Source organism: Hyla sarda, unplaced genomic scaffold (assembly GCF_029499605.1).
Source record: "Hyla sarda isolate aHylSar1 unplaced genomic scaffold, aHylSar1.hap1 scaffold_1642, whole genome shotgun sequence".
In the NCBI taxonomy this organism is placed as follows: domain Eukaryota; kingdom Metazoa; phylum Chordata; class Amphibia; order Anura; family Hylidae; genus Hyla; species Hyla sarda.
Window position 1 is genome coordinate 52588 of NW_026608280.1, and position 26094 is coordinate 78681.

Genomic DNA, 26094 nt, shown 5'->3' on the forward strand with positions numbered 1-26094 from the left:
ATGGTCAATGTACAGCAATGACACACCTGTGTGAACAGCCAGGAGACCCCCCCCCCCCATGTTATGTTACATAGTTACATAGTTAGTACGGTCGAAAAAAGACATATGTCCATCACGTTCAACCAGGGAATTAAGGGGTAGGGGTGTGGCGCGATATTGGGGAAGGGATGAGATTTTATATTTCTTCATAAGCATTAATCTTATTTTGTCAATTAGGAACATTCAGCACCCACCCGCTATCAAGGCAGCTGCCTATCATGTCATGCCCTACCTGCACAGGTGTGCTGGCTACTCAAATGATCCAATTAAGGAGGCCATTTAGTCAGCAGCAGCAGAAGTCCTGTGCCTGGACGCTCCAACAGGGGCCAGACACAAGCAGAAGCAGAAGCAGCAGAAGCAGCAGCAGCACCACCTTTTGTTTTTTGGCTGCAGCAGCAGCAAGGCCCACAGGGCTGGCTAGCTGGCTAGCCAGCAAGCAGGTAGCAATGAAAGTAGGAATCTTTCTTTTTAACCCTGTAAGGGGGTGGTGCACTGTACCCGAAGATACTGCCATATCGGGTCAATGCATAGGGCGACGGAAGCAAGCTTCGAAATCGGCCCCCGTTCTCAAAAATCCATTTAATATATGGTCCCCAGATAGGGGACGTATCAGATATTAAACTGATAAGAACAGATTTTTAAGTTAGCCCTCAGAACTCACTCAGAGTTCCAAGATCTTATTTGGAACTCAATTTTGTGTTCATCATCAGGTAACATGTTTTTATTTCTTTTCTTAAACACTAATGAAACAAAATAGAACATTTAAAAACAAAATAAGAAACAACATAAAATAGCAAAACCAAACATTACTTTCTAATTAAGCAAAACCAAATTAGAAGGTCATCCCCTTCCTCCATGCAAACACCATTAGAAAGTCTATCAGTCCTCGACTGATATTGCCATTTGCTATATCTTTCTTAACTTGAGACGCTAACCAGCCTGGAATTTTATACGTTTCAACAAAACGGTTCATGTCTGCCTTGAAAGAAAAATAGACTTTATCCCGAGCTTCTTCCTCCCGGTTCTTCAAGCCTATCTTTAGATCCATCATATCTTTGTCAAACGTTTTTCTTTCTGCTTCCGACAAATTTTCCAACAAACCACCAAGCACACCAAAATACTGCACTGGCACATACACTTCCTCCTCTCTCTTCTTCTTCTGCTCTGTAGGTCTTCTAGTTGGAACCTGCTCCACTTCTGGTTCTTTCACTTCAGCTGGTTCCTCTCTGCTTCTTTTTACAGCTTCCTTTTTCTCTGAATTTTTCTCAGACTTTTTCTTAGGACACGAGCCAAGCAGATGGCCCTCCTCACCACACAGATGGCATTTCCTTTTCTTTTGACAATTTTCCACGTCGTGACCCTCCTCTTGACACTTGAAACACCACAAAAACGTGCAATCCTCCTTTCTGTGACCGTACTGTTTACATTTGCGGCAAAAATCTTGCATGCCAGAAAAATACAGATCCCCGTTCACAGAACCAATTTTAAACCGTCCTGGGGGGATCACTAACTTGCCATCTGCCATTTTAAATTTCACATGGAACCTCCACTTGGTGGTCCATAGTCCATATTGATTAAATACCTTGCCTTTAGGCAGAACACTGTCACAGAATCGAGACAAAAAGGTAACGATATCCTCCTCCGAAGTATATGGGCTATACATCCTTATAGTCACCAATCGTTCTCTACGTGGGAAATGTGGAACTATCTCCACCCCTTCCAAAACCGGACATACCTTCTTTTGCTGCAATATGTTCCAAAATGACTCATAGTCCTCTTCAGAAGCCAGCACCACGTCGTAGTATCCACTTCTGGGAAACTCAAGCATGGATAGGATTTGCTCCCTCTTGACTTCCAGCAACTTAAACAGCACTTCTTCCACGACAAAGACAAGGCCTCTTTCCTTCTTCCGGACATCGAGCAGGGAAATACGAACTCCATTCCGAAGTCTCGCAAAAGGCGGCACGCCTTCCGAAGAAAAACCGCAATCTTCCTCCATGTCCATGATGTCCAGACACCTCCCCCACCGAAGTAGGTAGGTGGGGATCGCCTCCCGTTGTCTGGGGACTAAGCCGGCTCCCTGATAGCAGCAGGGGGGTGAAGTCCCTCCGTTAAGAAGGACGATCCCCCCAGGCAAAGGAGCCGGGTACCCCAGACACCCTCTGGCCAGACCAAGTGAGCAGAACTACACTTGATCTTAGCCAAAAGGCCGAGAAGCGATAACCGTGAAAGGGGCGGGCCCAACAAGGTCCCCTTCATGGGCACTATCACTGCTTGCTGTCAGGGAGGCTGCCAGACAATTTTCCATGCACACTCTGGGCTGGGGGGCAGTCAACCACCAGTACACACAGCAGAACCTAAACCCATACCATTATTGCTAAGCAGCAAGACAGGGGCCCATTGCACTCCCACGGGGCCTTTTTAAATGCAATCCATAACCCGGATTTGCCAGGAACCCTTCTTACTCCTCCTACTTGCATGTGACACTGGGCTTAGGATCTGCATAGGAAACACACACACAAGCACACACCTACCTTTGTTGCCTGCAGATGCCTCCTTGGCTGTCCCCAAACGGTATCAAACCAACACCCACGGGAAGCTGTAAGCATAGAGGACATGCCTGCACCCCATTGGACTTACCTGTGTGGGTTAAATCCGGGTTATTTGACAACCTATGGCGGTGATGGTTCTGCTCAGGCAGAGCAGTGCTGATGCTCCTCATAAAGCTGTCGCTGCTGTGAAGGTTCTAGGTGACATCACAAATCCCTATGGTTACATACACAACAAAGCTGGGTTGTTGTTGTTTACACTCTGCAAGGCCTGTGGAAGTGAGTGACATCATAGCACTGTAGTTCTGAGGGTTCTAGATGGATGCAACAATCTCCTGTTGCTTCTATGAAGGCCATAATAGACGACATCACCAAACAGCTCCATAGTCACATACACAGCAAAGGAGAGATGTTGTTTACACCTAGTGATGTCAGTGGTATTGAGTGACATCACAGCACAGTGCTAAGGCTCCTGGGCCTGGACACAGCAGCGGCTGCAATATCTCAACGGAGAATACGTTTATATATATGTGTGTGTGTGCGCGTATATATATATATATATATATATATATATATATATATATATATTTCTCCGCCGAAATCACTTTTAAACCCATTTCCACCTTTTTTTCCCTTCTCTTCCTCTTACTTTTTTTTCACGTTTTTTTACGTTTTTCTCCTTTTCGCCTCTTTTCTGGGCGTATTATTCTTCTTTTTCTTCTTTTTTTTCGTCTAATGCATACCCCATCAGTGCAGCAATGCTTATTCAATACCGCCAGCAGATGGAGACACTGGGGGATAATTTTCTAAGGATTTATACTGATTTTTCCTGTCTGAATTTGTCGCACAGAAAGTTGCAGGCCAAATATGTGTGACATTTCTGCGACTTTAGCTTCTAGAGCATTTTTACAACATTATACATAGGTGCTGAATACATAAAAAGCGACTGTTCAGCGACAGACAAGTCGCATCGGCTGAAAGTAGGCCAGAATGTCAGTCCATGTTGGAGCAGGTTTAGATACAGTCTAAAGTATAGATCTCAAAGTCTGTGCACAGAATTTAGCAAGGGCCTCGCACCTTCTGATGCATCAGGTAGGTGCACAATAGCATAGCCTAACCCTCTGTACTTTGGTCTATATTGATGCGGGACATAGACAGCCAGCTGATGACCAATCCATTAGTGCAATGGATGGCTGGAAGCATTTGTCTTTGCCTTTGCAATACCACAGAAGCAATGCATGGTCAATGTACAGCAATGACACACCTGTGTGAACAGCCAGGAGACCCCCCCCCCCCCATGTTATGTTACATAGTTACATAGTTAGTACGGTCGAAAAAAGACATATGTCCATCACGTTCAACCAGGGAATTAAGGGGTAGGGGTGTGGCGCGATATTGGGGAAGGGATGAGATTTTATATTTCTTCATAAGCATTAATCTTATTTTGTCAATTAGGAACATTCAGCACCCACCCGCTATCAAGGCAGCTGCCTATCATGTCATGCCCTACCTGCACAGGTGTGCTGGCTACTCAAATGATCCAATTAAGGAGGCCATTTAGTCAGCAGCAGCAGAAGTCCTGTGCCTGGACGCTCCAACAGGGGCCAGACACAAGCAGAAGCAGAAGCAGCAGAAGCAGCAGCAGCACCACCTTTTGTTTTTTGGCTGCAGCAGCAGCAAGGCCCACAGGGCTGGCTAGCTGGCTAGCCAGCAAGCAGGTAGCAATGAAAGTAGGAATCTTTCTTTTTAACCCTGTAAGGGGGTGGTGCACTGTACCCGAAGATACTGCCATATCGGGTCAATGCATAGGGCGACGGAAGCAAGCTTCGAAATCGGCCCCCGTTCTCAAAAATCCATTTAATATATGGTCCCCAGATAGGGGACGTATCAGATATTAAACTGATAAGAACAGATTTTTTTTTTTTTTTTTTTTTTTATCTAAAGCCGAGGAACGTGCTTTCGATTCACCCAAAGTGCAAGAAAAAGTGCAAACGTGTTACACTAAAAAAACGTGCACAAAGGATGCGGTCTATCGCAAGCCCTTCTCCGATAGGAGAGAGGCCCCCCAACAAACCTTACCCTTCGCCTCCGGACCAAAAGGTACCTGCGAGGTTCCAGGTTCGATGTCCCTTTTCGCCGAAGCTACTAGGGGACCACAAATGCTCCCGGCATCCCCCTTGGCGTTAGCCAAGGTATCTGCCCGCAGAGCCGATTACGGTAGGTACCCTGCCAAAGCAGGAGTACCCGGGGTGTTTGCAGGGAGGTGCGGAACCTAATGGCCACACACACCTCCCCTAGACCGCCAGGAGGGACACCCAGAAGGGCTACCGCATCCTGACCAATCCTGTGAACACACAACACGCAAAAAGTGACACAGTGAGACAAAAAAGAAATAAATAAGTGAATGTGTGCAGATATACTGCCCGGACATCCGGCCGGATCTATAAAAATTTCTCTGATCCTAGCCAGAAGGCCGGGAATCAAGAGGTGAGTGCCACAAGGTGAAGAGATTATGGTGCCCGTGCTTCAACTCAGTGAGTCTATCCTCCCAGTGAGTTTCGGCACCTCGGGGTCACCACTCCCCGAGGCACAAAAGTACCTCGGCTCTAGACCCTCTCAGCCTCATGGCGAGACCCGGAGGGAACAGGTCACATCGGGGCAGCCGTCGAGCTGATTCCTCAGAACCAGCCCCGGAAAGCCCTGGTACACCTGCATCCTCCATGCAGCACCCATCCCCACCAGCATGAAAACTGATAAGAACAGATACTACACTTGATCTTAGCCAAAAGGCCGAGAAGCGATAACCGTGAAAGGGGCGGGCCCAACAAGGTCCCCTTCATGGGCACTATCACTGCTTGCTGTCAGGGAGGCTGCCAGACAATTTTCCATGCACACTCTGGGCTGGGGGGCAGTCAACCACCAGTACACACAGCAGAACCTAAACCCATACCATTATTGCTAAGCAGCAAGACAGGGGCCCATTGCACTCCCACGGGGCCTTTTTAAATGCAATCCATAACCCGGATTTGCCAGGAACCCTTCTTACTCCTCCTACTTGCATGTGACACTGGGCTTAGGATCTGCATAGGAAACACACACACAAGCACACACCTACCTTTGTTGCCTGCAGATGCCTCCTTGGCTGTCCCCAAACGGTATCAAACCAACACCCACGGGAAGCTGTAAGCATAGAGGACATGCCTGCACCCCATTGGACTTACCTGTGTGGGTTAAATCCGGGTTATTTGACAACCTATGGCGGTGATGGTTCTGCTCAGGCAGAGCAGTGCTGATGCTCCTCATAAAGCTGTCGCTGCTGTGAAGGTTCTAGGTGACATCACAAATCCCTATGGTTACATACACAACAAAGCTGGGTTGTTGTTGTTTACACTCTGCAAGGCCTGTGGAAGTGAGTGACATCATAGCACTGTAGTTCTGAGGGTTCTAGATGGATGCAACAATCTCCTGTTGCTTCTATGAAGGCCATAATAGACGACATCACCAAACAGCTCCATAGTCACATACACAGCAAAGGAGAGATGTTGTTTACACCTAGTGATGTCAGTGGTATTGAGTGACATCACAGCACAGTGCTAAGGCTCCTGGGCCTGGACACAGCAGCGGCTGCAATATCTCAACGGAGAATACGTTTATATATATGTGTGTGTGTGCGCGTATATATATATATATATATATATATATATATATATATATATATTTCTCCGCCGAAATCACTTTTAAACCCATTTCCACCTTTTTTTCCCTTCTCTTCCTCTTACTTTTTTTTCACGTTTTTTTACGTTTTTCTCCTTTTCGCCTCTTTTCTGGGCGTATTATTCTTCTTTTTCTTCTTTTTTTTCGTCTAATGCATACCCCATCAGTGCAGCAATGCTTATTCAATACCGCCAGCAGATGGAGACACTGGGGGATAATTTTCTAAGGATTTATACTGATTTTTCCTGTCTGAATTTGTCGCACAGAAAGTTGCAGGCCAAATATGTGTGACATTTCTGCGACTTTAGCTTCTAGAGCATTTTTACAACATTATACATAGGTGCTGAATACATAAAAAGCGACTGTTCAGCGACAGACAAGTCGCATCGGCTGAAAGTAGGCCAGAATGTCAGTCCATGTTGGAGCAGGTTTAGATACAGTCTAAAGTATAGATCTCAAAGTCTGTGCACAGAATTTAGCAAGGGCCTCGCACCTTCTGATGCATCAGGTAGGTGCACAATAGCATAGCCTAACCCTCTGTACTTTGGTCTATATTGATGCGGGACATAGACAGCCAGCTGATGACCAATCCATTAGTGCAATGGATGGCTGGAAGCATTTGTCTTTGCCTTTGCAATACCACAGAAGCAATGCATGGTCAATGTACAGCAATGACACACCTGTGTGAACAGCCAGGAGACCCCCCCCCCCCATGTTATGTTACATAGTTACATAGTTAGTACGGTCGAAAAAAGACATATGTCCATCACGTTCAACCAGGGAATTAAGGGGTAGGGGTGTGGCGCGATATTGGGGAAGGGATGAGATTTTATATTTCTTCATAAGCATTAATCTTATTTTGTCAATTAGGAACATTCAGCACCCACCCGCTATCAAGGCAGCTGCCTATCATGTCATGCCCTACCTGCACAGGTGTGCTGGCTACTCAAATGATCCAATTAAGGAGGCCATTTAGTCAGCAGCAGCAGAAGTCCTGTGCCTGGACGCTCCAACAGGGGCCAGACACAAGCAGAAGCAGAAGCAGCAGAAGCAGCAGCAGCACCACCTTTTGTTTTTTGGCTGCAGCAGCAGCAAGGCCCACAGGGCTGGCTAGCTGGCTAGCCAGCAAGCAGGTAGCAATGAAAGTAGGAATCTTTCTTTTTAACCCTGTAAGGGGGTGGTGCACTGTACCCGAAGATACTGCCATATCGGGTCAATGCATAGGGCGACGGAAGCAAGCTTCGAAATCGGCCCCCGTTCTCAAAAATCCATTTAATATATGGTCCCCAGATAGGGGACGTATCAGATATTAAACTGATAAGAACAGATACTACACTTGATCTTAGCCAAAAGGCCGAGAAGCGATAACCGTGAAAGGGGCGGGCCCAACAAGGTCCCCTTCATGGGCACTATCACTGCTTGCTGTCAGGGAGGCTGCCAGACAATTTTCCATGCACACTCTGGGCTGGGGGGCAGTCAACCACCAGTACACACAGCAGAACCTAAACCCATACCATTATTGCTAAGCAGCAAGACAGGGGCCCATTGCACTCCCACGGGGCCTTTTTAAATGCAATCCATAACCCGGATTTGCCAGGAACCCTTCTTACTCCTCCTACTTGCATGTGACACTGGGCTTAGGATCTGCATAGGAAACACACACACAAGCACACACCTACCTTTGTTGCCTGCAGATGCCTCCTTGGCTGTCCCCAAACGGTATCAAACCAACACCCACGGGAAGCTGTAAGCATAGAGGACATGCCTGCACCCCATTGGACTTACCTGTGTGGGTTAAATCCGGGTTATTTGACAACCTATGGCGGTGATGGTTCTGCTCAGGCAGAGCAGTGCTGATGCTCCTCATAAAGCTGTCGCTGCTGTGAAGGTTCTAGGTGACATCACAAATCCCTATGGTTACATACACAACAAAGCTGGGTTGTTGTTGTTTACACTCTGCAAGGCCTGTGGAAGTGAGTGACATCATAGCACTGTAGTTCTGAGGGTTCTAGATGGATGCAACAATCTCCTGTTGCTTCTATGAAGGCCATAATAGACGACATCACCAAACAGCTCCATAGTCACATACACAGCAAAGGAGAGATGTTGTTTACACCTAGTGATGTCAGTGGTATTGAGTGACATCACAGCACAGTGCTAAGGCTCCTGGGCCTGGACACAGCAGCGGCTGCAATATCTCAACGGAGAATACGTTTATATATATGTGTGTTGTGTGCGCGTATATATATATAATATATATATATATATATATATATATATATATATATTTCTCCGCCGAAATCACTTTTAAACCCATTTCCACCTTTTTTTTCCCTTCTCTTCCTCTTACTTTTTTTTCACGTTTTTTTACGTTTTTCTCCTTTTCGCCTCTTTTCTGGGCGTATTATTCTTCTTTTTCTTCTTTTTTTTCGTCTAATGCATACCCCATCAGTGCAGCAATGCTTATTCAATACCGCCAGCAGATGGAGACACTGGGGGATAATTTTCTAAGGATTTATACTGATTTTTTCCTGTCTGAATTTGTCGCACAGAAAGTTGCAGGCCAAATATGTGTGACATTTCTGCGACTTTAGCTTCTAGAGCATTTTTACAACATTATACATAGGTGCTGAATACATAAAAAGCGACTGTTCAGCGACAGACAAGTCGCATCGGCTGAAAGTAGGCCAGAATGTCAGTCCATGTTGGAGCAGGTTTAGATACAGTCTAAAGTATAGATCTCAAAGTCTGTGCACAGAATTTAGCAAGGGCCTCGCACCTTCTGATGCATCAGGTAGGTGCACAATAGCATAGCCTAACCCTCTGTACTTTGGTCTATATTGATGCGGGACATAGACAGCCAGCTGATGACCAATCCATTAGTGCAATGGATGGCTGGAAGCATTTGTCTTTGCCTTTGCAATACCACAGAAGCAATGCATGGTCAATGTACAGCAATGACACACCTGTGTGAACAGCCAGGAGACCCCCCCCCCCCCATGTTATGTTACATAGTTACATAGTTAGTACGGTCGAAAAAAGACATATGTCCATCACGTTCAACCAGGGAATTAAGGGGTAGGGGGTGTGGCGCGATATTGGGGAAGGGATGAGATTTTATATTTCTTCATAAGCATTAATCTTATTTTGTCAATTAGGAACATTCAGCACCCACCCGCTATCAAGGCAGCTGCCTATCATGTCATGCCCTACCTGCACAGGTGTGCTGGCTACTCAAATGATCCAATTAAGGAGGCCATTTAGTCAGCAGCAGCAGAAGTCCTGTGCCTGGACGCTCCAACAGGGGCCAGACACAAGCAGAAGCAGAAGCAGCAGAAGCAGCAGCAGCACCACCTTTTGTTTTTTGGCTGCAGCAGCAGCAAGGCCCACAGGGCTGGCTAGCTGGCTAGCCAGCAAGCAGGTAGCAATGAAAGTAGGAATCTTTCTTTTTAACCCTGTAAGGGGGTGGTGCACTGTACCCGAAGATACTGCCATATCGGGTCAATGCATAGGGCGACGGAAGCAAGCTTCGAAATCGGCCCCCGTTCTCAAAAATCCATTTAATATATGGTCCCCAGATAGGGGACGTATCAGATATTAAACTGATAAGAACAGATACTACACTTGATCTTAGCCAAAAGGCCGAGAAGCGATAACCGTGAAAGGGGCGGGCCCAACAAGGTCCCCTTCATGGGCACTATCACTGCTTGCTGTCAGGGAGGCTGCCAGACAATTTTCCATGCACACTCTGGGCTGGGGGGCAGTCAACCACCAGTACACACAGCAGAACCTAAACCCATACCATTATTGCTAAGCAGCAAGACAGGGGCCCATTGCACTCCCACGGGGCCTTTTTAAATGCAATCCATAACCCGGATTTGCCAGGAACCCTTCTTACTCCTCCTACTTGCATGTGACACTGGGCTTAGGATCTGCATAGGAAACACACACACAAGCACACACCTACCTTTGTTGCCTGCAGATGCCTCCTTGGCTGTCCCCAAACGGTATCAAACCAACACCCACGGAAGCTGTAAGCATAGAGGACATGCCTGCACCCCATTGGACTTACCTGTGTGGGTTAAATCCGGGTTATTTGACAACCTATGGCGGTGATGGTTCTGCTCAGGCAGAGCAGTGCTGATGCTCCTCATAAAGCTGTCGCTGCTGTGAAGGTTCTAGGTGACATCACAAATCCCTATGGTTACATACACAACAAAGCTGGGTTGTTGTTGTTTACACTCTGCAAGGCCTGTGGAAGTGAGTGACATCATAGCACTGTAGTTCTGAGGGTTCTAGATGGATGCAACAATCTCCTGTTGCTTCTATGAAGGCCATAATAGACGACATCACCAAACAGCTCCATAGTCACATACACAGCAAAGGAGAGATGTTGTTTACACCTAGTGATGTCAGTGGTATTGAGTGACATCACAGCACAGTGCTAAGGCTCCTGGGCCTGGACACAGCAGCGGCTGCAATATCTCAACGGAGAATACGTTTATATATATGTGTGTGTGTGCGCGTATATATATATATATATATATATATATATATATATATATATATATTTCTCCGCCGAAATCACTTTTAAACCCATTTCCACCTTTTTTTCCCTTCTCTTCCTCTTACTTTTTTTTCACGTTTTTTTTACGTTTTTCTCCTTTTCGCCTCTTTTCTGGGCGTATTATTCTTCTTTTTCTTCTTTTTTTTCGTCTAATGCATACCCCATCAGTGCAGCAATGCTTATTCAATACCGCCAGCAGATGGAGACACTGGGGGATAATTTTCTAAGGATTTATACTGATTTTTCCTGTCTGAATTTGTCGCACAGAAAGTTGCAGGCCAAATATGTGTGACATTTCTGCGACTTTAGCTTCTAGAGCATTTTTACAACATTATACATAGGTGCTGAATACATAAAAAAGCGACTGTTCAGCGACAGACAAGTCGCATCGGCTGAAAGTAGGCCAGAATGTCAGTCCATGTTGGAGCAGGTTTAGATACAGTCTAAAGTATAGATCTCAAAGTCTGTGCACAGAATTTAGCAAGGGCCTCGCACCTTCTGATGCATCAGGTAGGTGCACAATAGCATAGCCTAACCCTCTGTACTTTGGTCTATATTGATGCGGGACATAGACAGCCAGCTGATGACCAATCCATTAGTGCAATGGATGGCTGGAAGCATTTGTCTTTGCCTTTGCAATACCACAGAAGCAATGCATGGTCAATGTACAGCAATGACACACCTGTGTGAACAGCCAGGAGACCCCCCCCCCCCCCATGTTATGTTACATAGTTACATAGTTAGTAACGGTCGAAAAAAGACATATGTCCATCACGTTCAACCAGGGAATTAAGGGGTAGGGGTGTGGCGCGATATTGGGGAAGGGATGAGATTTTATATTTCTTCATAAGCATTAATCTTATTTTGTCAATTAGGAACATTCAGCACCCACCCGCTATCAAGGCAGCTGCCTATCATGTCATGCCCTACCTGCACAGGTGTGCTGGCTACTCAAATGATCCAATTAAGGAGGCCATTTAGTCAGCAGCAGCAGAAGTCCTGTGCCTGGACGCTCCAACAGGGGCCAGACACAAGCAGAAGCAGAAGCAGCAGAAGCAGCAGCAGCACCACCTTTTGTTTTTTGGCTGCAGCAGCAGCAAGGCCCACAGGGCTGGCTAGCTGGCTAGCCAGCAAGCAGGTAGCAATGAAAGTAGGAATCTTTCTTTTTAACCCTGTAAGGGGGTGGTGCACTGTACCCGAAGATACTGCCATATCGGGTCAATGCATAGGGCGACGGAAGCAAGCTTCGAAATCGGCCCCCGTTCTCAAAAATCCATTTAATATATGGTCCCCAGATAGGGGACGTATCAGATATTAAACTGATAAGAACAGATACTACACTTGATCTTAGCCAAAAGGCCGAGAAGCGATAACCGTGAAAGGGGCGGGCCCAACAAGGTCCCCTTCATGGGCACTATCACTGCTTGCTGTCAGGGAGGCTGCCAGACAATTTTCCATGCACACTCTGGGCTGGGGGGCAGTCAACCACCAGTACACACAGCAGAACCTAAACCCATACCATTATTGCTAAGCAGCAAGACAGGGGCCCATTGCACTCCCACGGGGCCTTTTTAAATGCAATCCATAACCCGGATTTGCCAGGAACCCTTTCTTACTCCTCCTACTTGCATGTGACACTGGGCTTAGGATCTGCATAGGAAACACACACACAAGCACACACCTACCTTTGTTGCCTGCAGATGCCTCCTTGGCTGTCCCCAAACGGTATCAAACCAACACCCACGGGAAGCTGTAAGCATAGAGGACATGCCTGCACCCCATTGGACTTACCTGTGTGGGTTAAATCCGGGTTATTTGACAACCTATGGCGGTGATGGTTCTGCTCAGGCAGAGCAGTGCTGATGCTCCTCATAAAGCTGTCGCTGCTGTGAAGGTTCTAGGTGACATCACAAATCCCTATGGTTACATACACAACAAAGCTGGGTTGTTGTTGTTTACACTCTGCAAGGCCTGTGGAAGTGAGTGACATCATAGCACTGTAGTTCTGAGGGTTCTAGATGGATGCAACAATCTCCTGTTGCTTCTATGAAGGCCATAATAGACGACATCACCAAACAGCTCCATAGTCACATACACAGCAAAGGAGAGATGTTGTTTACACCTAGTGATGTCAGTGGTATTGAGTGACATCACAGCACAGTGCTAAGGCTCCTGGGCCTGGACACAGCAGCGGCTGCAATATCTCAACGGAGAATACGTTTATATATATGTGTGTGTGTGCGCGTATATATATATATATATATATATATATATATATATATATATATATATTTCTCCGCCGAAATCACTTTTAAACCCATTTCCACCTTTTTTTCCCTTCTCTTCCTCTTACTTTTTTTTCACGTTTTTTTACGTTTTTCTCCTTTTCGCCTCTTTTCTGGGCGTATTATTCTTCTTTTTCTTCTTTTTTTCGTCTAATGCATACCCCATCAGTGCAGCAATGCTTATTCAATACCGCCAGCAGATGGAGACACTGGGGGATAATTTTCTAAGGATTTATACTGATTTTTCCTGTCTGAATTTGTCGCACAGAAAGTTGCAGGCCAAATATGTGTGACATTTCTGCGACTTTAGCTTCTAGAGCATTTTTACAACATTATACATAGGTGCTGAATACATAAAAAGCGACTGTTCAGCGACAGACAAGTCGCATCGGCTGAAAGTAGGCCAGAATGTCAGTCCATGTTGGAGCAGGTTTAGATACAGTCTAAAGTATAGATCTCAAAGTCTGTGCACAGAATTTAGCAAGGGCCTCGCACCTTCTGATGCATCAGGTAGGTGCACAATAGCATAGCCTAACCCTCTGTACTTTGGTCTATATTGATGCGGGACATAGACAGCCAGCTGATGACCAATCCATTAGTGCAATGGATGGCTGGAAGCATTTGTCTTTGCCTTTGCAATACCACAGAAGCAATGCATGGTCAATGTACAGCAATGACACACCTGTGTGAACAGCCAGGAGACCCCCCCCCCCCCATGTTATGTTACATAGTTACATAGTTAGTACGGTCGAAAAAAAGACATATGTCCATCACGTTCAACCAGGGAATTAAGGGGTAGGGGTGTGGCGCGATATTGGGGAAGGGATGAGATTTTATATTTCTTCATAAGCATTAATCTTATTTTGTCAATTAGGAACATTCAGCACCCACCCGCTATCAAGGCAGCTGCCTATCATGTCATGCCCTACCTGCACAGGTGTGCTGGCTACTCAAATGATCCAATTAAGGAGGCCATTTAGTCAGCAGCAGCAGAAGTCCTGTGCCTGGACGCTCCAACAGGGGCCAGACACAAGCAGAAGCAGAAGCAGCAGAAGCAGCAGCAGCACCACCTTTTGTTTTTTGGCTGCAGCAGCAGCAAGGCCCACAGGGCTGGCTAGCTGGCTAGCCAGCAAGCAGGTAGCAATGAAAGTAGGAATCTTTCTTTTTAACCCTGTAAGGGGGTGGTGCACTGTACCCGAAGATACTGCCATATCGGGTCAATGCATAGGGCGACGGAAGCAAGCTTCGAAATCGGCCCCCGTTCTCAAAAATCCATTTAATATATGGTCCCCAGATAGGGGACGTATCAGATATTAAACTGATAAGAACAGATACTACACTTGATCTTAGCCAAAAGGCCGAGAAGCGATAACCGTGAAAGGGGCGGGCCCAACAAGGTCCCCTTCATGGGCACTATCACTGCTTGCTGTCAGGGAGGCTGCCAGACAATTTTCCATGCACACTCTGGGCTGGGGGGCAGTCAACCACCAGTACACACAGCAGAACCTAAACCCATACCATTATTGCTAAGCAGCAAGACAGGGGCCCATTGCACTCCCACGGGGCCTTTTTAAATGCAATCCATAACCCGGATTTGCCAGGAACCCTTCTTACTCCTCCTACTTGCATGTGACACTGGGCTTAGGATCTGCATAGGAAACACACACACAAGCACACACCTACCTTTGTTGCCTGCAGATGCCTCCTTGGCTGTCCCCAAACGGTATCAAACCAACACCCACGGGAAGCTGTAAGCATAGAGGACATGCCTGCACCCCATTGGACTTACCTGTGTGGGTTAAATCCGGGTTATTTGACAACCTATGGCGGTGATGGTTCTGCTCAGGCAGAGCAGTGCTGATGCTCCTCATAAAGCTGTCGCTGCTGTGAAGGTTCTAGGTGACATCACAAATCCCTATGGTTACATACACAACAAAGCTGGGTTGTTGTTGTTTACACTCTGCAAGGCCTGTGGAAGTGAGTGACATCATAGCACTGTAGTTCTGAGGGTTCTAGATGGATGCAACAATCTCCTGTTGCTTCTATGAAGGCCATAATAGACGACATCACCAAACAGCTCCATAGTCACATACACAGCAAAGGAGAGATGTTGTTTACACCTAGTGATGTCAGTGGTATTGAGTGACATCACAGCACAGTGCTAAGGCTCCTGGGCCTGGACACAGCAGCGGCTGCAATATCTCAACGGAGAATACGTTTATATATATGTGTGTGTGTGCGCGTATATATATATATATATATATATATATATATATATATATATATTTCTCCGCCGAAATCACTTTTAAACCCATTTCCACCTTTTTTTCCCTTCTCTTCCTCTTACTTTTTTTTCACGTTTTTTTACGTTTTTCTCCTTTTCGCCTCTTTTCTGGGCGTATTATTCTTCTTTTTCTTCTTTTTTTTCGTCTAATGCATACCCCATCAGTGCAGCAATGCTTATTCAATACCGCCAGCAGATGGAGACACTGGGGGATAATTTTCTAAGGATTTATACTGATTTTTCCTGTCTGAATTTGTCGCACAGAAAGTTGCAGGCCAAATATGTGTGACATTTCTGCGACTTTAGCTTCTAGAGCATTTTTACAACATTATACATAGGTGCTGAATACATAAAAAGCGACTGTTCAGCGACAGACAAGTCGCATCGGCTGAAAGTAGGCCAGAATGTCAGTCCATGTTGGAGCAGGTTTAGATACAGTCTAAAGTATAGATCTCAAAGTCTGTGCACAGAATTTAGCAAGGGCCTCGCACCTTCTGATGCATCAGGTAGGTGCACAATAGCATAGCCTAACCCTCTGTACTTTGGTCTATATTGATGCGGGACATAGACAGCCAGCTGATGACCAATCCATTAGTGCAATGGATGGCTGGAAGCATTTGTCTTTGCCTTTGCAATACCACAGAAGCAATGCATGGTCAATGTACAGCAATGACACACCTGTGTGAACAGCCAGGAGACCCCCCCCCCCCATGTTATGTTACATAGTTACATAGTTAGTACGGTCGAAAAAAGACATATGTCCATCACGTTCAACCAGGGAATTAAGGGGTAGGGGTGTGGCGCGATATTGGGGAAGGGATGAGATTTTATATTTCTTCATAAGCATTAATCTTATTTTGTCAATTAGGAACATTCAGCACCCACCCGCTATCAAGGCAGCTGCCTATCATGTCATGCCCTACCTGCACAGGTGTGCTGGCTACTCAAATGATCCAATTAAGGAGGCCATTTAGTCAGCAGCAGCAGAAGTCCTGTGCCTGGACGCTCCAACAGGGGGCCAGACACAAGCAGAAGCAGAAGCAGCAGAAGCAGCAGCAGCACCACCTTTTGTTTTTTGGCTGCAGCAGCAGCAAGGCCCACAGGGCTGGCTAGCTGGCTAGCCAGCAAGCAGGTAGCAATGAAAGTAGGAATCTTTCTTTTTAACCCTGTAAGGGGGGTGGTGCACTGTACCCGAAGATACTGCCATATCGGGTCAATGCATAGGGCGACGGAAGCAAGCTTCGAAATCGGCCCCCGTTCTCAAAAATCCATTTAATATATGGTCCCCAGATAGGGGACGTATCAGATATTAAACTGATAAGAACAGATACTACACTTGATCTTAGCCAAAAGGCCGAGAAGCGATAACCGTGAAAGGGGCGGGCCCAACAAGGTCCCCTTCATGGGCACTATCACTGCTTGCTGTCAGGGAGGCTGCCAGACAATTTTCCATGCACACTCTGGGCTGGGGGGCAGTCAACCACCAGTACACACAGCAGAACCTAAACCCATACCATTATTGCTAAGCAGCAAGACAGGGGCCCATTGCACTCCCACGGGGCCTTTTTAAATGCAATCCATAACCCGGATTTGCCAGGAACCCTTCTTACTCCTCCTACTTGCATGTGACACTGGGCTTAGGATCTGCATAGGAAACACACACACAAGCACACACCTACCTTTGTTGCCTGCAGATGCCTCCTTGGCTGTCCCCAAACGGTATCAAACCAACACCCACGGGAAGCTGTAAGCATAGAGGACATGCCTGCACCCCATTGGACTTACCTGTGTGGGTTAAATCCGGGTTATTTGACAACCTATGGCGGTGATGGTTCTGCTCAGGCAGAGCAGTGCTGATGCTCCTCATAAAGCTGTCGCTGCTGTGAAGGTTCTAGGTGACATCACAAATCCCTATGGTTACATACACAACAAAGCTGGGTTGTTGTTGTTTACACTCTGCAAGGCCTGTGGAAGTGAGTGACATCATAGCACTGTAGTTCTGAGGGTTCTAGATGGATGCAACAATCTCCTGTTGCTTCTATGAAGGCCATAATAGACGACATCACCAAACAGCTCCATAGTCACATACACAGCAAAGGAGAGATGTTGTTTACACCTAGTGATGTCAGTGGTATTGAGTGACATCACAGCACAGTGCTAAGGCTCCTGGGCCTGGACACAGCAGCGGCTGCAATATCTCAACGGAGAATACGTTTATATATATGTGTGTGTGTGCGCGTATATATATATATATATATATATATATATATATATATATATATATATTTCTCCGCCGAAATCACTTTTAAACCCATTTCCACCTTTTTTTCCCTTCTCTTCCTCTTACTTTTTTTTCACGTTTTTTTACGTTTTTCTCCTTTTCGCCTCTTTTCTGGGCGTATTATTCTTCTTTTTCTTCTTTTTTTTCGTCTAATGCATACCCCCATCAGTGCAGCAATGCTTATTCAATACCGCCAGCAGATGGAGGACACTGGGGGATAATTTTCTAAGGATTTATACTGATTTTTCCTGTCTGAATTTGTCGCACAGAAAGTTGCAGGCCAAATATGTGTGACATTTCTGCGACTTTAGCTTCTAGAGCATTTTTACAACATTATACATAGGTGCTGAATACATAAAAAGCGACTGTTCAGCGACAGACAAGTCGCATCGGCTGAAAGTAGGCCAGAATGTCAGTCCATGTTGGAGCAGGTTTAGATACAGTCTAAAGTATAGATCTCAAAGTCTGTGCACAGAATTTAGCAAGGGCCTCGCACCTTCTGATGCATCAGGTAGGTGCACAATAGCATAGCCTAACCCTCTGTACTTTGGTCTATATTGATGCGGGACATAGACAGCCAGCTGATGACCAATCCATTAGTGCAATGGATGGCTGGAAGCATTTGTCTTTGCCTTTGCAATACCACAGAAGCAATGCATGGTCAATGTACAGCAATGACACACCTGTGTGAACAGCCAGGAGACCCCCCCCCCCCCATGTTATGTTACATAGTTACATAGTTAGTACGGTCGAAAAAAGACATATGTCCCATCACGTTCAACCAGGGAATTAAGGGGTAGGGGTGTGGCGCGATATTGGGGAAGGGATGAGATTTTATATTTCTTCATAAGCATTAATCTTATTTTGTCAATTAGGAACATTCAGCACCCACCCGCTATCAAGGCAGCTGCCTATCATGTCATGCCCTACCTGCACAGGTGTGCTGGCTACTCAAATGATCCAATTAAGGAGGCCATTTAGTCAGCAGCAGCAGAAGTCCTGTGCCTGGACGCTCCAACAGGGGCCAGACACAAGCAGAAGCAGAAGCAGCAGAAGCAGCAGCAGCACCACCTTTTGTTTTTTGGCTGCAGCAGCAGCAAGGCCCACAGGGCTGGCTAGCTGGCTAGCCAGCAAGCAGGTAGCAATGAAAGTAGGAATCTTTCTTTTTAACCCTGTAAGGGGGTGGTGCACTGTACCCGAAGATACTGCCATATCGGGTCAATGCATAGGGCGACGGAAGCAAGCTTCGAAATCGGCCCCCGTTCTCAAAAATCCATTTAATATATGGTCCCCAGATAGGGGACGTATCAGATATTAAACTGATAAGAACAGATACTACACTTGATCTTAGCCAAAAGGCCGAGAAGCGATAACCGTGAAAGGGGCGGGCCCAACAAGGTCCCCTTCATGGGCACTATCACTGCTTGCTGTCAGGGAGGCTGCCAGACAATTTTCCATGCACACTCTGGGCTGGGGGGCAGTCAACCACCAGTACACACAGCAGAACCTAAACCCATACCATTATTGCTAAGCAGCAAGACAGGGGCCCATTGCACTCCCACGGGGCCTTTTTAAATGCAATCCATAACCCGGATTTGCCAGGAACCCTTCTTACTCCTCCTACTTGCATGTGACACTGGGCTTAGGATCTGCATAGGAAACACACACACAAGCACACACCTACCTTTGTTGCCTGCAGATGCCTCCTTGGCTGTCCCCAAACGGTATCAAACCAACACCCACGGGAAGCTGTAAGCATAGAGGACATGCCTGCAACCCCATTGGACTTACCTGTGTGGGTTAAATCCGGGTTATTTGACAACCTATGGCGGGTGATGGTTCTGCTCAGGCAGAGCAGTGCTGATGCTCCTCATAAAGCTGTCGCTGCTGTGAAGGTTCTAGGTGACATCACAAATCCCTATGGTTACATACACAACAAAGCTGGGTTGTTGTTGTTTACACTCTGCAAGGCCTGTGGAAGTGAGTGACATCATAGCACTGTAGTTCTGAGGGTTCTAGATGGATGCAACAATCTCCTGTTGCTTCTATGAAGGCCATAATAGACGACATCACCAAACAGCTCCATAGTCACATACACAGCAAAGGAGAGATGTTGTTTACACCTAGTGATGTCAGTGGTATTGAGTGACATCACAGCACAGTGCTAAGGCTCCTGGGCCTGGACACAGCAGCGGCTGCAATATCTCAACGGAGAATACGTTTATATATATGTGTGTGTGTGCGCGTATATATATATATATATATATATATATATATATATATATATATATATTTCTCCGCCGAAATCACTTTTAAACCCATTTCCACCTTTTTTTCCCTTCTCTTCCTCTTACTTTTTTTTCACGTTTTTTTTACGTTTTTCTCCTTTTCGCCTCTTTTCTGGGCGTATTATTCTTCTTTTTCTTCTTTTTTTTCGTCTAATGCATACCCCATCAGTGCAGCAATGCTTATTCAATACCGCCAGCAGATGGAGACACTGGGGGATAATTTTCTAAGGATTTATACTGATTTTTCCTGTCTGAATTTGTCGCACAGAAAGTTGCAGGCCAAATATGTGTGACATTTCTGCGACTTTAGCTTCTAGAGCATTTTTACAACATTATACATAGGTGCTGAATACATAAAAAGCGACTGTTCAGCGACAGACAAGTCGCATCGGCTGAAAGTAGGCCAGAATGTCAGTCCATGTTGGAGCAGGTTTAGATACAGTCTAAAGTATAGATCTCAAAGTCTGTGCACAGAATTTAGCAAGGGCCTCGCACCTTCTGATGCATCAGGTAGGTGCACAATAGCATAGCCTAACCCTCTGTACTTTGGTCTATATTGATGCGGGACATAGACAGCCAGCTGATGACCAATCCATTAGTGCAATGGATGGCTGGAAGCATTTGTCTTTGCCTTTGCAATACCACAGAAGCAATGCATGGTCAATGTACAGCAATGACACACCTGTGTGAACAGCCAGGAGACCCCCCCCCCCCCATGTTATGTTACATAGTTACATAGTTAGTACGGTCGAAAAAAGACATATGTCCATCACGTTCAACCAGGGAATTAAGGGGTAGGGGTGTGGCGCGATATTGGGGAAGGGATGAGATTTTATATTTCTTCATAAGCATTAATCTTATTTTGTCAATTAGGAACATTCAGCACCCACCCGCTATCAAGGCAGCTGCCTATCATGTCATGCCCTACCTGCACAGGTGTGCTGGCTACTCAAATGATCCAATTAAGGAGGCCATTTAGTCAGCAGCAGCAGAAGTCCTGTGCCTGGACGCTCCAACAGGGGCCAGACACAAGCAGAAGCAGAAGCAGCAGAAGCAGCAGCAGCACCACCTTTTGTTTTTTGGCTGCAGCAGCAGCAAGGCCCACAGGGCTGGCTAGCTGGCTAGCCAGCAAGCAGGTAGCAATGAAAGTAGGAATCTTTCTTTTTAACCCTGTAAGGGGGGTGGTGCACTGTACCCGAAGATACTGCCATATCGGGTCAATGCATAGGGCGACGGAAGCAAGCTTCGAAATCGGCCCCCGTTCTCAAAAATCCATTTAATATATGGTCCCCAGATAGGGGACGTATCAGATATTAAACTGATAAGAACAGATACTGACACTTGATCTTAGCCAAAAGGCCGAGAAGCGATAACCGTGAAAGGGGCGGGCCCAACAAGGTCCCCTTCATGGGCACTATCACTGCTTGCTGTCAGGGAGGCTGCCAGACAATTTTCCATGCACACTCTGGGCTGGGGGGCAGTCAACCACCAGTACACACAGCAGAACCTAAACCCATACCATTATTGCTAAGCAGCAAGACAGGGGCCCATTGCACTCCCACGGGGCCTTTTTTAAATGCAATCCATAACCCGGATTTGCCAGGAACCCTTCTTACTCCTCCTACTTGCATGTGACACTGGGCTTAGGATCTGCATAGGAAACACACACACAAGCACACACCTACCTTTGTTGCCTGCAGATGCCTCCTTGGCTGTCCCCAAACGGTATCAAACCAACACCCACGGGAAGCTGTAAGCATAGAGGACATGCCTGCACCCCATTGGACTTACCTGTGTGGGTTAAATCCGGGTTATTTGACAACCTATGGCGGTGATGGTTCTGCTCAGGCAGAGCAGTGCTGATGCTCCTCATAAAGCTGTCGCTGCTGTGAAGGTTCTAGGTGACATCACAAATCCCTATGGTTACATACACAACAAAGCTGGGTTGTTGTTGTTTACACTCTGCAAGGCCTGTGGAAGTGAGTGACATCATAGCACTGTAGTTCTGAGGGTTCTAGATGGATGCAACAATCTCCTGTTGCTTCTATGAAGGCCATAATAGACGACATCACCAAACAGCTCCATAGTCACATACACAGCAAAGGAGAGATGTTGTTTACACCTAGTGATGTCAGTGGTATTGAGTGACATCACAGCACAGTGCTAAGGCTCCTGGGCCTGGACACAGCAGCGGCTGCAATATCTCAACGGAGAATACGTTTATATATATGTGTGTGTGTGCGCGTATATATATATATATATATATATATATATATATATATATATATATATTTCTCCGCCGAAATCACTTTTAAACCCATTTCCACCTTTTTTTCCCTTCTCTTCCTCTTACTTTTTTTTCACGTTTTTTTTTACGTTTTTCTCCTTTTCGCCTCTTTTCTGGGCGTATTATTCTTCTTTTTCTTCTTTTTTTTCGTCTAATGCATACCCCATCAGTGCAGCAATGCTTATTCAATACCGCCAGCAGATGGAGACACTGGGGGATAATTTTCTAAGGATTTATACTGATTTTTCCTGTCTGAATTTGTCGCACAGAAAGTTGCAGGCCAAATATGTGTGACATTTCTGCGACTTTAGCTTCTAGAGCATTTTTACAACATTATACATAGGTGCTGAATACATAAAAAGCGACTGTTCAGCGACAGACAAGTCGCATCGGCTGAAAGTAGGCCAGAATGTCAGTCCATGTTGGAGCAGGTTTAGATACAGTCTAAAGTATAGATCTCAAAGTCTGTGCACAGAATTTAGCAAGGGCCTCGCACCTTCTGATGCATCAGGTAGGTGCACAATAGCATAGCCTAACCCTCTGTACTTTGGTCTATATTGATGCGGGACATAGACAGCCAGCTGATGACCAATCCATTAGTGCAATGGATGGCTGGAAGCATTTGTCTTTGCCTTTGCAATACCACAGAAGCAATGCATGGTCAATGTACAGCAATGACACACCTGTGTGAACAGCCAGGAGACCCCCCCCCCCCCATGTTATGTTACATAGTTACATAGTTAGTACGGTCGAAAAAAGACATATGTCCATCACGTTCAACCAGGGAATTAAGGGGTAGGGGTGTGGCGCGATATTGGGGAAGGGATGAGATTTTATATTTCTTCATAAGCATTAATCTTATTTTGTCAATTAGGAACATTCAGCACCCACCCGCTATCAAGGCAGCTGCCTATCATGTCATGCCCCTACCTGCACAGGTGTGCTGGCTACTCAAATGATCCAATTAAGGAGGCCATTTAGTCAGCAGCAGCAGAAGTCCTGTGCCTGGACGCTCCAACAGGGGCCAGACACAAGCAGAAGCAGAAGCAGCAGAAGCAGCAGCAGCACCACCTTTTGTTTTTTGGCTGCAGCAGCAGCAAGGCCCACAGGGCTGGCTAGCTGGCTAGCCAGCAAGCAGGTAGCAATGAAAGTAGGAATCTTTCTTTTTAACCCTGTAAGGGGGTGGTGCACTGTACCCGAAGATACTGCCATATCGGGTCAATGCATAGGGCGACGGAAGCAAGCTTCGAAATCGGCCCCCGTTCTCAAAAATCCATTTAATATATGGTCCCCAGATAGGGGACGTATCAGATATTAAACTGATAAGAACAGATACTACACTTGATCTTAGCCAAAAGGCCGAGAAGCGATAACCGTGAAAGGGGCGGGCCCAACAAGGTCCCCTTCATGGGCACTATCACTGCTTGCTGTCAGGGAGGCTGCCAGACAATTTTCCATGCACACTCTGGGCTGGGGGGCAGTCAACCACCAGTACACACAGCAGAACCTAAACCCATACCATTATTGCTAAGCAGCAAGACAGGGGCCCATTGCACTCCCACGGGGCCTTTTTAAATGCAATCCATAACCCGGATTTGCCAGGAACCCTTCTTACTCCTCCTACTTGCATGTGACACTGGGCTTAGGATCTGCATAGGAAACACACACACAAGCACACACCTACCTTTGTTGCCTGCAGATGCCTCCTTGGCTGTCCCCAAACGGTATCAAACCAACACCCACGGGAAGCTGTAAGCATAGAGGACATGCCTGCACCCCATTGGACTTACCTGTGTGGGTTAAATCCGGGTTATTTGACAACCTATGGCGGTGATGGTTCTGCTCAGGCAGAGCAGTGCTGATGCTCCTCATAAAGCTGTCGCTGCTGTGAAGGTTCTAGGTGACATCACAAATCCCTATGGTTACATACACAACAAAGCTGGGTTGTTGTTGTTTACACTCTGCAAGGCCTGTGGAAGTGAGTGACATCATAGCACTGTAGTTCTGAGGGTTCTAGATGGATGCAACAATCTCCTGTTGCTTCTATGAAGGCCATAATAGACGACATCACCAAACAGCTCCATAGTCACATACACAGCAAAGGAGAGATGTTGTTTACACCTAGTGATGTCAGTGGTATTGAGTGACATCACAGCACAGTGCTAAGGCTCCTGGGCCTGGACACAGCAGCGGCTGCAATATCTCAACGGAGAATACGTTTATATATATGTGTGTGTGTGCGCGTATATATATATATATATATATATATATATATATATATATTTCTCCGCCGAAATCACTTTTAAACCCATTTCCACCTTTTTTTCCCTTCTCTTCCTCTTACTTTTTTTTCACGTTTTTTTACGTTTTTCTCCTTTTCGCCTCTTTTCTGGGCGTATTATTCTTCTTTTTCTTCTTTTTTTTCGTCTAATGCATACCCCATCAGTGCAGCAATGCTTATTCAATACCGCCAGCAGATGGAGACACTGGGGGATAATTTTCTAAGGATTTATACTGATTTTTCCTGTCTGAATTTGTCGCACAGAAAGTTGCAGGCCAAATATGTGTGACATTTCTGCGACTTTAGCTTCTAGAGCATTTTTACAACATTATACATAGGTGCTGAATACATAAAAAGCGACTGTTCAGCGACAGACAAGTCGCATCGGCTGAAAGTAGGCCAGAATGTCAGTCCATGTTGGAGCAGGTTTAGATACAGTCTAAAGTATAGATCTCAAAGTCTGTGCACAGAATTTAGCAAGGGCCTCGCACCTTCTGATGCATCAGGTAGGTGCACAATAGCATAGCCTAACCCTCTGTACTTTGGTCTATATTGATGCGGGACATAGACAGCCAGCTGATGACCAATCCATTAGTGCAATGGATGGCTGGAAGCATTTGTCTTTGCCTTTGCAATACCACAGAAGCAATGCATGGTCAATGTACAGCAATGACACACCTGTGTGAACAGCCAGGAGACCCCCCCCCCCCCCATGTTATGTTACATAGTTACATAGTTAGTACGGTCGAAAAAAGACATATGTCCATCACGTTCAACCAGGGAATTAAGGGGTAGGGGTGTGGCGCGATATTGGGGAAGGGATGAGATTTTATATTTCTTCATAAGCATTAATCTTATTTTGTCAATTAGGAACATTCAGCACCCACCCGCTATCAAGGCAGCTGCCTATCATGTCATGCCCTACCTGCACAGGTGTGCTGGCTACTCAAATGATCCAATTAAGGAGGCCATTTAGTCAGCAGCAGCAGAAGTCCTGTGCCTGGACGCTCCAACAGGGGCCAGACACAAGCAGAAGCAGAAGCAGCAGAAGCAGCAGCAGCACCACCTTTTGTTTTTTGGCTGCAGCAGCAGCAAGGCCCACAGGGCTGGCTAGCTGGCTAGCCAGCAAGCAGGTAGCAATGAAAGTAGGAATCTTTCTTTTTAACCCTGTAAGGGGGTGGTGCACTGTACCCGAAGATACTGCCATATCGGGTCAATGCATAGGGCGACGGAAGCAAGCTTCGAAATCGGCCCCCGTTCTCAAAAATCCATTTAATATATGGTCCCCCAGATAGGGGACGTATCAGATATTAAACTGATAAGAACAGATACTACACTTGATCTTAGCCAAAAGGCCGAGAAGCGATAACCGTGAAAGGGGCGGGCCCAACAAGGTCCCCTTCATGGGCACTATCACTGCTTGCTGTCAGGGAGGCTGCCAGACAATTTTCCATGCACACTCTGGGCTGGGGGGCAGTCAACCACCAGTACACACAGCAGAACCTAAACCCATACCATA

General features: G+C 46.3%; 11 non-coding genes and 1 pseudogene across 11 annotated transcripts; all 12 read right to left on the reverse strand.

Annotated features, from left to right (window-relative positions):
* Positions 1-521: 521 nt before the first annotated feature.
* On the reverse strand, positions 522-708 carry LOC130311521 (U2 spliceosomal RNA). Its single transcript, XR_008859860.1, has one exon. It is a non-coding gene; the product is annotated as a U2 spliceosomal RNA (small nuclear RNA).
* Positions 709-4348: 3640 nt separating this feature from the next.
* On the reverse strand, positions 4349-4537 carry LOC130311522 (U2 spliceosomal RNA). The gene has a single exon (XR_008859861.1). It is a non-coding gene; the product is annotated as a U2 spliceosomal RNA (small nuclear RNA).
* A 693-nt stretch (positions 4538-5230) lies between these two features.
* Positions 5231-5390, reverse strand: LOC130311523 (U2 spliceosomal RNA; annotated as a pseudogene).
* Positions 5391-7477: 2087 nt separating this feature from the next.
* LOC130311507 (U2 spliceosomal RNA) lies at positions 7478-7668 on the reverse strand. Its single transcript, XR_008859847.1, has one exon. It is a non-coding gene; the product is annotated as a U2 spliceosomal RNA (small nuclear RNA).
* Positions 7669-9765: 2097 nt separating this feature from the next.
* On the reverse strand, positions 9766-9956 carry LOC130311509 (U2 spliceosomal RNA). Its single transcript, XR_008859848.1, has one exon. It is a non-coding gene; the product is annotated as a U2 spliceosomal RNA (small nuclear RNA).
* Positions 9957-12049: 2093 nt separating this feature from the next.
* LOC130311510 (U2 spliceosomal RNA) lies at positions 12050-12240 on the reverse strand. Its single transcript, XR_008859849.1, has one exon. It is a non-coding gene; the product is annotated as a U2 spliceosomal RNA (small nuclear RNA).
* Positions 12241-14333: 2093 nt separating this feature from the next.
* Positions 14334-14524, reverse strand: LOC130311511 (U2 spliceosomal RNA). The gene has a single exon (XR_008859850.1). It is a non-coding gene; the product is annotated as a U2 spliceosomal RNA (small nuclear RNA).
* Positions 14525-16613: 2089 nt separating this feature from the next.
* LOC130311512 (U2 spliceosomal RNA) lies at positions 16614-16804 on the reverse strand. Its single transcript, XR_008859851.1, has one exon. It is a non-coding gene; the product is annotated as a U2 spliceosomal RNA (small nuclear RNA).
* Positions 16805-18899: 2095 nt separating this feature from the next.
* Positions 18900-19090, reverse strand: LOC130311513 (U2 spliceosomal RNA). Its single transcript, XR_008859852.1, has one exon. It is a non-coding gene; the product is annotated as a U2 spliceosomal RNA (small nuclear RNA).
* A 2096-nt stretch (positions 19091-21186) lies between these two features.
* Positions 21187-21378, reverse strand: LOC130311518 (U2 spliceosomal RNA). The gene has a single exon (XR_008859858.1). It is a non-coding gene; the product is annotated as a U2 spliceosomal RNA (small nuclear RNA).
* A 2096-nt stretch (positions 21379-23474) lies between these two features.
* Positions 23475-23665, reverse strand: LOC130311514 (U2 spliceosomal RNA). Its single transcript, XR_008859854.1, has one exon. It is a non-coding gene; the product is annotated as a U2 spliceosomal RNA (small nuclear RNA).
* Positions 23666-25750: 2085 nt separating this feature from the next.
* LOC130311517 (U2 spliceosomal RNA) lies at positions 25751-25942 on the reverse strand. The gene has a single exon (XR_008859857.1). It is a non-coding gene; the product is annotated as a U2 spliceosomal RNA (small nuclear RNA).
* Between the last annotated feature and the right edge of the window lie 152 nt (positions 25943-26094).